General features: G+C 39.6%; 1 long non-coding RNA gene across 3 annotated transcripts; it reads left to right on the forward strand.

Moving 5' to 3' along the window:
- The first annotated feature begins 383 nt into the window (after nt 1-383).
- LOC141970391 (uncharacterized) lies at nt 384-17,407 on the forward strand. 3 transcript variants are annotated; one of them, XR_012635180.1, is made up of 6 exons: nt 384-607; nt 5,783-5,858; nt 6,430-6,554; nt 14,223-14,299; nt 16,640-16,785; nt 17,263-17,407. It is a non-coding gene; the product is annotated as an uncharacterized LOC141970391 (long non-coding RNA). The 3 variants fall into 3 exon arrangements; XR_012635179.1 differs by having other exon boundaries at nt 16,640-17,407; XR_012635181.1 differs by having other exon boundaries at nt 6,438-6,554; nt 16,640-17,407.
- The last annotated feature ends 423 nt before the right edge of the window (nt 17,408-17,830 follow it).

The raw sequence follows: 17,830 nt of genomic DNA on the forward strand, positions 1-17,830 counted from the left end.
AGTCGTCTGTGAAGCAGGTCAGGAACTTTAGCAGAATTGTCTTGTTGATCAGAGATTACCTGCAGGTTACAGTCAATCCCTCTTTATTAGGAAGGTGCAAAACCTCTTTGAACTCTTGTGCCTCTAAATAAATCCCCCAGCCTCAGCAGGGACATCTGTGAGAGTAAGGACTGGGTAGAACTGGAGTGCCTGGGAACAAGATGTGTTTCACTGTATCACAATTGGGGTCAGCCAGGTCAAATAAGGAAATGAAAGAGTGAGAAATGTCTGATACTCCAGGCATGCTGGCTGCCAACATTAAGCAGAGCCATCCTGCAAAAGTAGTTAGTAATTTGCCTAGCTGGATTTGAGATCCAGTATTTCGCAGCACTGGAAACTTGAGCGTTTAGTGCCTGACACATGCTGGGTTTGGAGGAACGACGGACCCCCTGTACCCTGAAGACATTTGATGGGAGTTTTTCTTATAATTACTATAATGAGGCTAATATTTGATTGCACACCTTCTAGTTCCAAATTTCTGGGCTAATTCTTGGCTGCATTTATTCTTGTTTGACCTTCTGAAATCTAGAGGAGGCAGCTTTGGCTTTTTGCCTCTGTGTCAGCATTAGTAAGTACAGCACCTCTAAAACTGCTTGAATTCCGAGTTGAATATTTTAAGCACGAGGAATCAGAAAATCACTGATGCGCCTAAATAATTCTGTCATTAAAGAAAATAAGTCTGTAGTTTGAGACCATTTTGGTGCATTTTGGTTAGCTTGACAGATGACACTAAGAACTTCCTAGTACTTGATACAGTTGGGGGGGGGGAGGGGGGGAGAAACAAACTAGGAAGGCAGATTGCATTCCAGAAAACTGTGGAACCAATTACATACTTAGGTTGTATTTAATAATTGTTTGCTAAATGGTGTTGTCTTGCTTCCAAAACTTTCTTATAAATTGTTAGCTTGCAGCATTGTCATACCTGATAGTAAACTATCTGAGCTTGATTTAGATTTGGCGTTTTATTGTGCTGTAATAGATGAGATGCCTGTTCCTAAAATGTCGAAGCAAGAAAGTGTTTGAGGTCTTTGAAAATAAAATTGTAAGAATTTAGAAGGAAAAGCTGTGTGAATGACTTTCATTCACTGTCAACACTTAGGGAAACTTTTTTTTTTTCTCATAGGTTTTTTTATAGCATTTATACTATATTCTGAAGTTCTACTGTTATTTGAAAGTGACATCTTTTATTATTTTATGCTAAAAACCTTTTACATGTCATTAGGCAGTCATTTTCCCTTTCTCAGGTTTCTTTTTTTAACCAGAAGCCTTTTGGTGCTTATTGCGATCTGTGAGTCCTTTGAACAGCATAAATTCAATAGCACCTATGAAGCACACTCAAATATTTTCAGCACTAGTGTTCTTTGTAGTGCACGCCAAGACAGGATGAAAGTAGGATGCACGTGAGAGGATGCATAAGGTGACTTTATCTAGTTTATTGCCTTTTGAAGGTGTAGATGACCTTCTGAAGGGTGGTCTGAGGTATGTGTGCTTCCACATCGAGATTGAATTTTGCTTTGTAGTATATATGAATATGTGGATGGCTAACTGTGCCTGGGAGGGCTCATCCCCCCTGCCTTCTGGAAGAAGAGTGGGACAGTTTAGTGAGCTAACTGGCAGAAAAGTTCTTGTGGGACTTATTTCTGACCATTTAGCTTCCTGAACTAGCTCCCTGGAGGGATATCAGCGCAAAGACTGGGTTAAAAGGGCTGGATTAGATCTTGCTATAGCAAAGACTGAGTGCTTCCTGTCTGAGAAAGATGAATGTCATGGAGAGTTACCAGTCAGGAGAGCACCCCTTTGAAGTGGAGAGTTTTAAGCATGGCTTGATGAGCTACAGCTTTGCAACACTGGAAATAATGAGTTGCAGAGGTATCTGATCAAAGATGGTGGATATTATCAGAAAGCCTGTCAGAATTGAAACAGAGAGGGTTCCCAGTTTGTGCACTTGCTACTGATGGAACTTGCATACCTATCAAACAGACAGCACTTCAGTATAAAATTGGATCCTGTCTTTTCACTGAAAGAGGAGGTTGTATCCCTATTTATGTCCAAAGCTTGTGTCTGCTTCTGTATAGACGAAACAAGTTCCCCAGTGCTTCTGCTGTTGAACAGAACAATCCAGTGGATGTGTAAAACTAACTGCAAAGTAGATAAATGTTTAGACTGACTTTGGTCAGATTTGAAATAGGTTCAATAAGATCAACCAACTACCACATTAATGTATTGAATTCAATAATACAGGAAAATTCTTGTGCTGGACAATTAAAAGCTTATTGCCAAATAACTCTTCTGTATTCAGTGTTATTAGGCAAGAGGGGAGAAAAAAATCCAAAATAAGCAATAACATATTTCTCATCCAGCAAAGCTATTCCATGATATTTCAGAGTATAAACACCAAGAGCTTATTTCTGGAATCATCACACAAACAAAATACAGGGCTATGTGTACATGTAAGGCTATGTGTCTGGTTCAAAATCCAAATTTCAGTGAATCACAGAAATTAAATTGAGGTATGTTATCTCTGAATTGATTTCCACCTGTTTAACTGCTGCTGTCTTTAAATTCTCTGTCTTCAATTGGGAATTCTGTGACAGCAAGAAATGGATGCAAGTGGGAAGTCTGGGGATGATGTGCAACTAAGGAGGCACAGACACACCTTCCTGACCCTCTTCAGAAAGCTCAGTCTTGTCTGGTATAATTTAGCCCATTGAAATTAAATCCAAAACGTTTTATAGTACTCGCAGGGTGAAAGGAATTTTGGTTGCCATATCTGGAAACACTAAGATGAATTTACACACTTTGGGTGCTGTTGTGAAATGGTGATAGTTTACCTTTGAATGATAGATCCACCATGGGAACTCTTAGTCCCTCCTATACTATGTCATATTAAAAAAAAAAGTTTATGGCATTTCTGCTGGCTGGCTGTCTCCCTTCAGGCAGTGACTATAGCAGTAGCCTTTGAAGAGCCTGTAGCAAAGGCATAGCACTTGCTTCAGCAAAGAAATTAAGGTCCTGACTCATAGACCTGGGAGAAATTAGGAGCCTAAATGCTCTGAGTCTGGGCCAGGTCCTCTGTGATGCAAATCCTGGGTGTTCATCTGACAGGAGCCTGGTGGATTTTGGAGTGAAAAATGCTGGCTGACTTCTCAAGCCAGCTGAACATCACTCCAAAATTGCACTTCCACTTACTAGCTTGGCTGTTTGCTATAATTCTCAAAAGCTGTACAACAGAATTACCCTGAAAAGACCCTTTAAGTCCTTTGCAAGTAAAGGTTTTTCTTTGTCGTATCATCAGAAAATGTTGTGTAAGAGAATACTTGCACCTGCTGTATCTCCCATAATTATCCTGAACTCAGCACTGGATTTTGTGTTCTATTTTTAAAAGCCATCTTACTAAATAGACGTAGAGAATGTTCCCTTTGGAAGAGTAAGCAAACAGCAGTGCAGCATTAGGGGAAGCACTGTGAACTTGGCATGCCTTGTATCAGCTGAGAGAGTGAAAGGAGGAAGATAAGAGAACTGAATAAATTAGCATGATTTTAGTGTGCAGAATACTGACTTGTAAATCTGGCAATGACAGGGAGAAAAACTGTTTTTAAGTCTTTCACATAGTACAAATCACCTGAGGGATAGTTAAATTCCTTCAGAAAAGATTGTATCTTATACACTGTTTAAGATGGAAAGGAAAATACCCTTGGCTTGCAAGCATTTGAAGTAAGTGTCTACAAAAATAGACAACAAAGCATGGAGATTGCAACCAGAAGTCTGCATACTGATTGCCAGGTTTTGAGCCCGTTTATAGAAGCTGGCAGCCTTGCATGAAAAAAGAGCCAAGTAGTTGGTTACAGCTTTTGAGAAAGCAAAGAGAAGCAAAAAAATATACGGAGCTTCTGTTTGGATATACTATGTGTGATTAGAGCGAGGTTTACAAACCTTGGGGCCACATCCTACGCTTTGCAGGGGTTATGCTCAGCAGAGCAGAGTTACACTCAGAACATGAGGGGAGGGCTGTGGAAAGTTGGCTGTGGGTCATTTGCCCGCTGTATCAGTTCTGGAGCCAGCCTGGGACTGCTTCAGTCTACAGTTCCCAGGCTTAGCCCAGCCAGTAGTTTAAGCACCTGTTGGCTGTCAGAGCAAGAAGGCGGCTGTGAGTAGTAGCGAAGGCTGTGCTGGTTTCATGTAGGAAGATACTACATCTCGTAAGAAAATGCCTACAGCAAACCCATTCAGCAGCTACTTTGCAATATCCGAATGGCTCAGCACACAAAACGTGCACGCCATCTGAGCAGCAGCATGAGTATGAAGGGGAGAAAAAAAAAAGAGTGGTAACTTAGTGGTTTTCCCCCCAGTCTTTTTTTAACGTGTGTTCAGTAGAAATATGCTTCAGAGCTTGTCTGGGCTTAAACTTGGCTGGTTTGATTAAACTGCTCATTGAAATTGGTGTTAATACCTGAATGTGTGCATGTGTCATTTTGTGCTTCGTTTGTATGAGTATTGTTGCCCATGTAAACTACAGAGCAGATTTAACTGGATTGACAAATATTGCCAAATGCATTTGGAGAGGCCAAATTACAATGGCCAGCAACCAGTCTTTCACATTGTTTTACTTAGTCTGTGTGTAAATGTTCTGTTTTGGGAAGATGTATTGTGCTGACAATTCATTTGGGATTGTTCATGACCGTAGAGGTTTGGTCTGAAACTAAGTAGTGGAAGTCTTGCTCTGTCTTGATTTTTGGAGTATTTTCTTGACTTACATTTGGCCTTTGGGAGTGAGGCACAGATATTAGACTAGATTTCCTGTGAGAAGAAATTGCTTATGTTTATTTGACTTTCTGTAGTCTGCATACATATAAAGCAAAGCAATCTAGGGTATGTCATTGATTTCTCCTCCAGCTTGAGACTGGCAAGACTGCAGATATTGGCTGCTGCTTGGCAAAATGTTAATAATGATGTCAGAACAAGACACACATCCCCATTTATATATATATATATATATATAAAAAATAAGAAAGAGTTAGCTGTATTAAATTAAGTGGCTTTTAAGAGAGAAAAGCAATAATGAATCTAAATAAATGATGCAAAACTTCTCTAAAAGGACATGAACTTAAAAATATGAGGGCTGAAGTGTAGACTATTTCAATGCTATGATTTAAGAGTGTGAATCCATACAAGAATAAATGGTTTGATAGACCTGGAAGCTTCTAGTAGTAATGAATACTATTGCTTGAGAAGAAATGCAGGTAACATGAAAAAGCGTCCTAGTCACTTGTGGATCTTTACAAAGGAGAGACTTGTATATGCAACAATATGTGGGCTTTTTGCCTATCTGTACTAATACACATTCATGTACTCAATGTTAACTAACAAAAGTAACCTACTTCACTTACAAAGTGGCAGATGCACAGGGGGTGGGGGGGGTGGATGTGCTGTGCCTAGGAAATTACTGCATCTGGGTTCATGGGTGATATGAGCAGAATCATTTCAGTGTGTAGATGAGGAACACATCTTATCTAGATGAATGGGCTAATTTGACTGGAGGCTATTGTTTGCTTTTGCTTATTATATATTTAAGGAGCATTTCAGGAGGGAAATTAAGAGGAAAGCAGGTGTGAAAGGTATCTCTTTACTTTGTTTTCTAAAATGAACCAACCCAACTTCCAGACCTGGGTTAGTCTGCCACCACCATCAAAAATTACCTTTTCTTGTGATTAAAGAAAATCACCAGTAAAGCTATGTTCCATAGGAGGTGTCAGCATGCAATGGAAGAAGGCACTGTTCACTGCTTTGGAAAGGAGCTCCGCATTTCACTTCCACACAAGGTAACTGTACCCAGGCTGTCATGGTACATGCAGGACTTGGAGCAGACCTCAGCCTAGATCATGGAATGCAAAAAACAGCTGTTTTGCCTATAAATAAACCGAGAGCCTCTTCTCATCTGAGACTCTTTTAACAGATATGCTATAGAAATGAATTGTCACTTTAACTATTGGTGTTTAGAGTATGTAGTAGGAATAGGATTCACATTCTAATGTATGAAAGTCACACTGTGATCAGGTTTCACTCTTATTGTATTGGTATCATGTTATAGTGAAACCTCTTGTGCTGCAAGAGTTAAATCTGTCAGCCTTTCTGTTTCTAATCCCTGGAATACCAGAGGTTTATATCTTAAAACAAAACTCTACTGGATTTAGTCAAAAACATCTCCATGCACCAGTGATTATTTTGTTGTTTCAATCTCTTGTCAAATGCTTAAAAATTTCTGTAATTTCACAAAGACTGTGGGGGTGGAATGCCTGTTTGATCTCCTGGACTGTTTGGTTTTCTGGTTTTTGGCTTTGGTTTGGGTTGTTTGTTTTTTTCTGTTTTTCCCTTTTTCATGTGAATCCACAGAGAAGCAGCAGTAGGAATTCCACTGATCTTGTCAGCTGGCTCAATTCCTGGCGACAGTTTCTTGGTGACCAGCTAGTTTGGGTTTTTCTGCTCAGCCCTTGGTTGCTTGCACATGCTATTGCCAGGTAACTATCTGCAATTGTGGTAACAATTAAGTAATGTGAAAATTTGTCATATATTGGGCTACTGTGGCAGTAAAGGGGCAAAACCTGTTGGGCATGTGACTGGCACCCGGTAGTTCTAGCACCTATGTAATGGATGTAAATCAATCATTTTGTGTGTCAAACGAAAGGTTTCCCTTTTCCATTGCACTCAACTCTAATCACTAGTTATCAGACAGATAGCAGCCCATGCTTCACTATACTCATCTAGGGAAAAACTAGCAGTATTCCTCATCTTGGAACAAAAACGGGAGCTCTGAATTGCAAGGGTATTTGCTCAACTCCAATCCAGCTCTGTAGCAACCCTGCTGAACCAGAGCAAGCTGGGACAAGACCAGAGCCAGCAAAATTACTGATAGTGAGATCCGCCCCATGAGAGAACAGCCCGACACTCCCTTTTCCCTACAGTGCGGAGCAGTTTCCCCAGCCCTGGGACCGCAGCGACTGCTGTCGGGGAGAGAAGGGCAGCAGCCAGATCCCAGCACCAGCGATCTACCTTAAACACTTCTGGCTTCCTTTTAAGGGGCTGGCTTTGGGCCATAGTTTGAGTTTGTCATCTCATCTCCTGATTGCTTGGGTTGGAGGGAGGGAAGAAGCTTTTTACCCTGAGCATTTCTGTCCCTTTTCCTGAGTGGTGGCTGGAGCAACTGGAGACTAGGGAGAACACAGTTCCTTTTAAAGGAGCCTGAAACCCAGTTTTGGAGTTAAGACACAACTCTTTTCTTCAAAGGAGCTCTGTACCCGTTCAGTCTCTCTCCCTGTCTTCCTTCTGAAGTGTAAATGCCCCATCATCTGAACAGGACTGCCAATCCAAAAAAAATAAAAGGAAAAATATTTGAATTACATTTAATCGGCCTTGGCATCCTTGTATTTGCTTTGTGATTTCTGAGATTTGGTATTCACTTGGAGGAAAATTTGGGGACTATAATCCAGTTCTTCCTTTAACAAAAAATTTTAAAATCTACAGTTCATGTTTTTCTCAAGTGAAACAAAACAAATCCCCAAAACCCACCACCCAAAAAAAGCCACCCAAAAACCAAACAACAACAACAACAAACAAACAAAAAAACCAAAATACACACACACAACCCAAATCCCACCAAACACTAAAATGTAATTTAAACATAGTGGCTGTTCACCTAATAAAATTGGCAGTGACAGTCATGTAATGACCCCCTTGTAGTAAATAGCCCCTCTGGCTACCCCCATTGCTGCAGCAGCAGGCGTGTCCAAGTTTCATAAAGCCTGTCAGCCCTAGCCAGGTATTAGTTTTGAATTTTACAGTAATAGCTCAAAAAAGTTGCTTTAGGCTTTTGCCAGTCAATTAGTTTTCAGCAAGCAGTTTACATGCTAGCAGCCCTATCTCCAGGGGTGTGATTTCTATTTGTTAACAGAATAGTTAGTCTGTTATTTCTCTGACAAAAGAACCCCCCCTTTTCTGATATGATCTCTCTGTGTCAGAAATGTTAATGAAAGTACTTTTCTGATTACAATTCTTCTGCGTTGGTTAAAAGGGATTTTCAAAGAGTAGAATTTCCTTCCAGTAAGGAGAGGATAAAATAGGCCAAATTTCTCATAGCCTATTTTGCCATGGGAAGGGGGAAATTGCCTACTTCTCTGCAGCTGGGTCCAAGCAGACTTCTCTCTGGGATGGGTTCCCTGAGCAGACCCTCTGCTGAGGCCAGCAGCTGTTGCCTTTCTTGTTTGTTAGCAAGGGGATATTAAATGTTCTCCCTGCTGGTCCCTGAACAGAATATATGCATAGTCAAACAGTTAGTAACTGAGGACGGTAGCTAAGGGGGTGAAAGGATGCTCTATTGATAAGGGTAATAAGCATCTGCAGGCCTCTAGGGAAACTTGCCAAAACCTTTTTCTAGTAACTGCAGGGATTATCTAAAAATCAATAATAAAGGCAGTAACTAAGGGAAGGAAAAATACATCTTCAAGGGAAGCCAAATTCTGTAAGTGCTCTATGGGAGCAATCGTGGCAGGATTTAGTGTAATTGTAAAGCAAATCAGATTGTGGAAAATTGTTTTAAAAGGGACCCTTAGCTGGCAATAAGGACCATATGTTCTTTCTTATCTCTGCAGAAATATCCTACTTTTTCAGGGTATTGACTTATGTGAGTAGCTGTCACAGTCTTGGTTTTTAACATCTATAAAGATACTTGTAGTGAAAAGAGTAAATTGCTTTAAATGAGTACACTACATCAATCTTTGTGGTTTTAACCTTGTTTCACCTCTACTAGTCTGTAATGTGTGCCATCTTATTAATCTGTAACATACAGGAACGTTGGGATAAATTTCAGTGGAACTCTTTCGCTTTATGCCAGAAGTGATTTTGGCTCATCATCTGTTGCTCCATGTTCTTCCTAGCAGATGGTCTGTAGTAATGATGTAATCTCTTCTCATGGCACTTCAAAATGCTAGTTTGGTTTGTGTGTGTGTTTTAACACATTATCATTTCGGAAAAACAGTAATTGCTATTAATACTAAAACCTTATTTTGTCTGTGATGCTGTTTAAATCAGGAATATCAGCTGTTGAACAAAACCCTTTAGTTATGTAATTTAACACTGCCTATACAATTGAATCTGGGGAGGACTTCAGAAACACTGACTTCTATTTCATTTCTAGGGGCAGGATTTTTACTGAACTTATTTCATTGTAGTGTCTAGGAACACTGGCCTTCAGGCTCCCATGTGTTTAGATTCAATACATGAAAAATATAGGTAATATTTCGACCTCCTGATAACTAGCGACCTGTAAGGCATATTTGTAGTCTTTTAAATGTTTACTTTCGTAGAGTAAATGGGAGTCTTGGCCCCACAGCTGCTTTGTGAAAGGTTAGAATTTGTGTTTTGAGGGTGTGGAAGTTAGGTGTCTACATGCTGTTAAAAATCTGTCTATTAAGATCACTTAAAAGGGACAGAAAATTGTGTTAAGTTTTTGCTGGTTTTATTCCTGACTTGGTTCTTAAAGGGTTGAGTGATATTGAGCAACTCTATCAAATTTAAAACAATCTAGCAACTAGAAGTTGAAGGCAAACTGCTATCTTCCAAGCGCTCTGCCATTAGCACTCTTTTTCTTTCCTCCTTCTCCACTATTTATTTGAAAGGTTATGAAATGAAATAATTTTCAACCTTCCTTTAGCCTAATGCTTTCCATTTTGTCTCTTCCCTGGCTTGCTGTGTCCCATCCTACAATAGTATTATCATCTCCATTTTAACTAACTCCCCATATGAAGTGCTTCTCTGAAGTACTGACAGATAAGAAAATTGGTTCTTCTAAATATAGGTAATAAAGTAGATCTAAGACAAATACCTGGTTAGCAGAGAACCAGTCTTTTACAAATCTATGTTGAATTATATCTCATTTTTCATACTAAACTTTGCATCTTTGCTTTTACAAAAGTATATACCTTTAAACTTCACATGTCATCAAGGCTGTGTTAACAGATCCACAGCTGATTGTCATGTTTTCCTTTGCTTCTTAAATACAGATGCAATATTTGCAACTCACATGTGATACTACCTCCAAATTATTTTCACTGTTTAGTCCTGGAATCTGTATTTCACATGGCAGTTCTTGAAGAAGTCTGGGATGGAGATTGCCTAGCACTTCCTTGTAAAAACATTAAGATTTTAGGTTTTGCTTCTACCTGGGAAGTGGTAATCTCTCTATACATTCCTGCTCTGGCCTTTGTCCTGCTTACTGCCATCATCAATACAGACGGTCATGTAGGATTTCAAGGTTTTATCTTCATTTTGAAACATGTTTATCTTTATTTTTCACTGTTTATCTTTGATCCCTACCTATATTCCGCGCCCACCCCCACCCCCCTTTCAATTCCATTTTCCTTGAGTTGGGCTATTAAAAGTGCAAAGAACTTATTTCTATTTTCCTTTTAGTGCGCTTTGCGAGATCTAATCCTTCTTTACTACTGGAAAGTCTTTTATTATCACACTTCCTTATCACTTAAAAGAGAAACTTAAACTGATCACTATCCTCAGTATGTCAGTGTGCTTCCTGAATACCTAATATTTATTACTTTCAACATGGTTGGTTATTCCATTTGGTCTGGACACTTTCCTACATTTTTATTTTATTTTATTTTATTGTTGAGGATACAAGCTTGAGATAGGAATTTTTATTCAAGGAAATTCCAAGCTTTCCACTTCTGAGTGTAGAAATTCTTTGTGTTATAAACATTAGGTGCATTGATTTCCTTTTCGACTGCAGAACTGTACATCATGTATCCAGATTCCTTAATTTTGCATTTATGGCCTAAACTGCACATAGGTTTTTGAAGACAGAAAACTAGTAATGCAGCTTTACAGGCATAGAAGTGTACCCCTCGGTGTTTGGTGTTTATTATAGGATACTGCTGGTCTAAATATTGTATTTAGTATGTTAAAAGAAGCCTTAAAAATGTTCATTTGTTTACTGAAAACAATATTGTGATAAGGAGACCTGCAAGTATGTTTTGAATCCAGAGTTTGGCATTTCTCTGATAGCAGGAATTTTAATAAAACACTAAAGCACTGATTAAGAGGTACTGTTCCTATTAAAAGGTACTGTTGTTAATTCCTTTTCTTTTTCTGTGGGAGAAATTAGTCACACTGTAGTATTTTTCTGAATTAGAATGTAAAAACACTGATAAAATCAGAGATAAATGACTGGAATCATAGATAAATCACTATTAAAATATATTATACTGTGCCTATAAGGCTTAATTGTAATAAGAATGTAGCTTTTTCTGCCCTAACTGCTTAGATTATAAACTCTTGGGAACTATTTTTACACTATGGAGTTCCTAGTACAGCTTCAGATTCAGTGGTCCTGAGGTACTTCTGCTACATAGATGCAATTAATCATGATAGTTTTGTCCTATACAAAACTTTCCCATACAGCATTGATAACTTGGATTAAGATTTCAGAAACATCATTTGTCATCTTTTCTGAATAGAAGTGAATAGGAGCCCAGTCCTGTTCAGGGTACTGTCAGGAGCAGTCCCACAGAAATACAAGACCTTTTGAACTCTCTTATTTATGGAAGCAGAACTTGGTTCTGAGATGATAATCCACTGAAGATCATGGCAAAACACTCATTTTCTTCTCTGCAGAAGTGCTCCTTTCCTTGTGCTAGCTAATACTTTTCTAGTACGTGCTGCAGAAATAATAAGATCATTTATACTTCTCTACTTCAGCATTCTTGACTCCAAAATGGTTTCCCTAGCGTGCTAATTCTAACATCTGTTGTGCACATTACTGCTGCCAGTGTTGGGTTTTTTTAATATGGGTGAGCCTAAAAGACAAACCCTTAGAAGGATGTGGAAAGAGTGCAAGTGTCTTGCTCTATAATTCCCTGAAATTATGTTGGACAGTTTTTTCCAGTATCAAAACTTAAATCTTTTATTTTTTCAGCTCCCCTGCTTATTATCACTTCTTTTTGAGTACAAAGCTATGTCTATAAAGTGAGATGGATCAAAAATCAAACTATGATGACCTCCCTAATTTAAGATAGTGCTTGTCAGGTATAATGTAGGTATTTTTTTCCTGTTCCTGGCAGTGTTTTTGCAGCAGATCGTGAGAACTCATATATCTGTAGTAGGCAGGTGGCTCTTCCAGGTGAGTTCACCCAGCTTCTATGGAATCTAAAGTATTTGATTTTCTTATGAGTAGATTTAAATGAATACTCCGCCCAACTTTCTCTAACCTCTACTGCTTTTATTTCTAATTGTGAAGTATCACAAGTGAAAAATGAGTTAGGTATGCATTTCTCATGCATATAAATGTAAGCAGTATGCAAGCATATGATGTTGTTTCTTCCTGGGTCTGCAAAAGGGTAGCCTTAGAGCCTCTGCTGTTGATTAGAACTTTCACATGATGTCACACAGTTAAAGCTACTATTTTTAAAGTTGTATTAAGCATAGACAGCTGCAAAAGTGGCAAAAATCAGAGACTTCTTACCCTGCTCCTTGGGAAATTATGAATAGAACTGACTATCAGCACTGTTAACTCCCGTGGACAATTAAATCCTCTGTTCTAGAGGAGTCTCATATTTAGGGTGCAACTACTATGTCACTGTTGATTTTAAAAAACACATAGAACCACTAGCAAGGCAAAAAATGGTGTACCAGAAGGACTCCTAGCATCCTTCATCTCCTCTGTAGATGTGTGGAGTTTGGTCTCTCAGCTAAGCGCTATTTTGAGACAGTGTTTTTTTCTGTCCCAATCTCATCTCTTAGTTGGCCTATAGCTAGTAAGTAATAGTTTGCCATTTAAGGATTTGGCGGTGAGAGAGAGGTTATTATAATTGCATAATGTTGAACTGGGTATAGCATGATGTCCTTCCCTGTATGTTGCAGGAAGTGTGACTAGATTGAAGACAAACTGGAAGTAAAGTTGAGTATTTCTCATGCTGGGTTAGAGGCTGAATGTTAAATATCAGTTACAGCCCTTAAATCATAGATTTGTTTAGGTTGGAAAAGACCTTTAAGATCATTGAGCCCACCTGTTAACATGACACTGCCAAATCCACCACTAAACCATGGCCCGAAGCACCACATCTATACTTTTAAAAATCTCCAGGGATGGAGACTCAACCACTTCCCTGGGCATCCTGTTCCAGTGCTTGACAACCCTTTTGGTGAAGAAATTTTTCCCAGTATCCAATATAAAACTCCCCTGGCGCAGCTTGAGGCCATTCCCTCTTGTCCTATCACTTGTTCCTTGGTTTGAGAGGCTCATCCCCAGCTCTCTGCACTCTCCTTTCAGCGAGTTGTAGAGGGCCATGAGGTCTCCCCTCAGCCTCCTCCAGACTAAACCCCCCCAGTTCCCTTGGCTGCTCGCCATCAGACTTGTGCTCCAGACCCTGCACCAGCTCCGTTGCCCTTCTCTGGACACTCTCGAGTCATTCAACGGCCTTTTTGTAGTGAGGGGCCCAAAACTGAACACAGCAATTGAGGTGCAGCCTCACCAGTGCCGAGCACAGGGGTAAGATCCCTTCCCTGTCCCTGCTGGCCACGCTATTGCTGACACAAGCCAGGATGCTGTTGGCACCTTGGCCACCTGGGCACACTGCTGGCTCATGTTCAGCTGGCTGTTGACCAACACCTCCAGGCCCTTTTCTGCCAGGCAGCTTTCCAGCTTCTCTCCCCCAGGCCTGTAGCACTGCTGGGGGTTGTTGTGACCCAAATGGTGGTTCATAGTGTTGCAAAACACTGATGCAATGCTGCGGTGTTACTTGAGTGACTCTTTGATTCAGATAATCCCATGACAGCATCTGTGGAAATAATAGTAGGCTTCTTTTTATTTAGGTTAAATTTATTGTGGTGCTGTAGCAGATGTGAAGCTTTCTGAAAAAAACTTGCTGTCTGGTGAGTAATACTTCTGTAGGGTCACTCAGTTTGCATAGCGTGGCCAGTTCTACAGACAGATGCTTTCATGAGGCTGTATTTTAATGTGTAACAGAAACTTGTTTATGAACTAAATCTTTTACTGACTTTACCAACAGAAAATCACCTCTGTGGAAAGTGTAGATTATGGTTCCATGAGACATATGAATTTTATTATTATTATTCTGATGAAACTCTTTATTGATCTTCTACTATTTCTGTTTTAATTGAAGACAAACTATGCACTTTCTGCTCAGAAGAATCCAAGGGGAAAAAAAAGGAGTTTCTTGAAAATCCAAATGAAAGAAAGGTAAAGCCAAAGTTTTTTGCTCTTAGTCTAATTGTAATCAAACTGTGGTTGGCAAATATGCTTTGAGTTCTTCAGAGAAACAGCAAGTAGGGATGCGCACTGACATGCTGCTCATGCTACATTTGAAGAGTGTAATTCTGTTCATTTCCAACTTCTATTTCTCACTTTTACTGGTACAAACTGAGCTTTAGAAAAGCTCCATTATACCACAGTAAATTTGGAGCTGTTTGTTAGTCATGAGGAACAAGACTGTATAAAAATTCAACTTAATTCTGTTGGTGCTTCTTAACTTTGTTTTGCTTCTATGGCCCATCTTCATCTGTTACAAAAACCCTAGTGTTTCCCTCAACTTCTCCAAAAATGTTTTTCTTTTTTGCTTTTATACCTGTTACCTATTGATGTGGAAGACACTGATTTTTCTGTAACTGAGAACAGTTGATAGAGGGACTATCAGGCAGGGAAGGAAGAAGGAAAGCGGGAGTCCTGTACTTTGAACTCTATTTTCTGTGTGGACTAGTTTCAGGAGACCTTTGGCCATGTTCTCTAATGCTTTTTGCCATACATGTAGGCATTTGCACTTTTGTGGCTGTAAGTAATGTTCAGTCATAAAGGAGTCATTTTGAACATCTGAGGTGCCTAGAAGGGGGAATTCACTCACTGTCTTGTGGACTTTTTTTTTGCATTAGACTACAGCGTTTTTTCTTTTTTTCAGTAATTCAGATGGGGGATACTCAATGGAACAGGGATCATGTCAAGGGCATGCTGAAATGAATAAAGTTGCATACATACCTACTTCTGGGTAAACAGATGTTAGTGAAAGGTTAGGAGGACTGGAGAGGTGTTTTGAAAAGCATATAGGTGATTTCAGACTACAAGCCTTCTAACTACTTTAAAAACTGCCCCTGACTTTTGTCCCAGTTCAGCTATGGGTTTGGTGTATAGATTGTGAATCTATACACCACAGAAGCCATGCAGCTTCCAAGTCTGTTTTCCCTATATATAAAAGGAAAAAATAAAATTCTTGGGTTTTCTCTATTACTCTGTGAAGACTTCTTAGAGAAAGAGGTTTCCTACCTTGGTCAATATCTGTAAAACTGATTTCAGAAGTTTTACTTTTGATAGTACTAGAGAGAGTAAACTAGAAACCAAATCCAAGTTAGTTGCCCACTTTAAAGATCCCCTCAAAAAGACCCCCAGCTGAAGCACTTCAAGGTTCAGACTGTCCAAACTGCAAAGAGGATAGAAAGATCCGGAACAAGTATGAGAAATTCATTTTGCAGTCTTAAAGAGACAAAAGGGCCTTGCAGAAAAGGATTGTGGAACTGGAAGTTGAACTGAAAAGATGCAAACATGAGACACCTCCAGACCAAGAGAGAGAATGGAGGTCTGCTTTCTGAAGGTAAGTCTACTGCCCTTCAGCTGTAGAGGATTGTGCCTTTTTAATTTCCTGTGCTGTCTGTCAGTGTACATTAGCGTGGGTTTAATGACCGAGGGAATTCCACATAGAAAGGGCTATATTCAGTTCAATATGGAGTCATTCATTCCTTCTATACGGAGTCATGTCTAGCTTCTGTTTGACAAACACATCTTTTCTAGTTATACCTTAGACAAGGTGAAGAGATCTGAACCTATAGTACTGATAGTATGATTATGTCTGCTGGGTGTTTTGGGTGGCTTTTTAATGGATACTCTCAAAGAATTAAACATGGCTCCATGTCAACACTTTCACTTCTAAATGACATTAGTGGTAACAAAAGGCTCATTGTTTATTATTTGTTTAGTCTGCTGGCAAAACTGATTACTTGGAATAATACCGCTAAGTTTATTTCATGCTGTAAATCCCGTCTTAATAAAACATTTTTCAAGGAATAGGTCAAGTCAAAATTAGATGTTTCTTCATGGGATGATTGTGTGCTTTTACACTGTTAAGAAAATATTTTATCTATAATACCAAGTAAGACTTTCTGCACAGCTAGTGCCTACTTTGTTTGATAATGTGAAGCTTATGCTTTTTTTTCCCACCACACTGTCTTCCTCTTTCCATATTCTTGTCCTTGAGCCCTCTGCCAGAAGTAGGGCCTCCTGTCACTGCTGTCAGCCAATTGCCACCTGCTGGATCCTCCACAGTGTCCTTGGTCTGTACTTGGGGGCTCTACCTGCATCTTCATTAGCAGGTGTAGCAATCTGGAGAGGGGAACTCTCAGTGCAACAATCTGATGCTTGAGCCACGTGTTGCAAGGGGTTTACTTTTGATGAGCTGCCCAGTGGTGGCTGGGATGCATCTTTTGGTTGATTTGATCTGAAAATAATCCAGTTTGCTTTTTTTTTTTTTTTTTCAAGACTACCTGGTGATATAAATTGCAGTGCAAGATGCATGGGCAGCTGGAAGATTTGCATCGAAAGCATTCTGCATCTGAACTGAGATGGTGATGTAGAAGTACCCTTTGATTTGTTTCACCTGTTCTATACGCTTCAAAAACTTGAAGGTCAGTTTAGTTCTCCTGCTGACTGTTGTTCAGTGCAAGGGCAGGAGAGCCTGTGCTGCCAGCCTGTTCCAGGCCTGTCTCATGAAGACTGCTCCAAGCTCTGAAGGCAGCCAGTCTTCCAGTCCAGTGAGACTCTTCTAACACTGCTGGGGAGCTCTGATTCAGACAGTTCTGCCTGTGAATATGTGCATTCTGTCCTAGGGAGTACTTATGCATGGGCAAGGCCTTTCTGCCCAGCAGTCTCACTGAGTATTGGGAATGTGGATAAATATTATTTGCAATTTTTGGATGGAGAAGCCAGAAAGCCACTGTGCTGCCACTCACCAGTGGGTCAGGAGAAGGGTGAATCCTGTTTTCTTGCTTAAGAGATTCTGTGGGTAGTCTTTGTATTCACTACTTAAAGCCTTGTATACCAGCCACCTGCTCATTATAGAGAGAATTCATAACTCTTTTACATGTCTGTTCTTTTCCCCATAGTTGTTAGATGCACTCTTGAGAAGGAAGGAACAAAAGAAGAGAACACTCAAAATTTTAAACACTCTTAATGTCTGGCAGTTAGACAATATTAATTATACATGTATCTGTGTATTTAGAAACTCAATAAAACTATTTTATTTCTCAATGATCCAGAAGAACAGCTTGTTCTGTAAAAGGCATTTTCTAACTATAGACAGGTATCAATTCCTTTATTGACTAAATTGGTTCCTTCCCCTGCTAATGCGTCTGCTATCCTGCACCTCCTGATAAGGTGACTCTGACATATAACTTTACATCTTGGATAGAGGAGATGAAGTTTACTGTTTTGTTCACAATGCTGTCAGTATACAGCCACTGCACATGGGTGTTTTGAAACTTTGCTTTCATCATCCTAAAAGTTCCCTGATAACTGTTCACTTAAATAGCACGCCACTTCATATTATATTTTTTTTCATGGGCCAAATATATTATGAGAATGAAGGCTGCCTGTCTTGGATCTTCACCAATGTTATTTTTGTCCCTGACCACAAATTTAATTTGTTCAAAAGCTGATGAGTGTGATGGCTTT

Source organism: Athene noctua, chromosome 1, assembly GCF_965140245.1.
Source record: "Athene noctua chromosome 1, bAthNoc1.hap1.1, whole genome shotgun sequence".
NCBI classification, from domain to species: domain Eukaryota; kingdom Metazoa; phylum Chordata; class Aves; order Strigiformes; family Strigidae; genus Athene; species Athene noctua.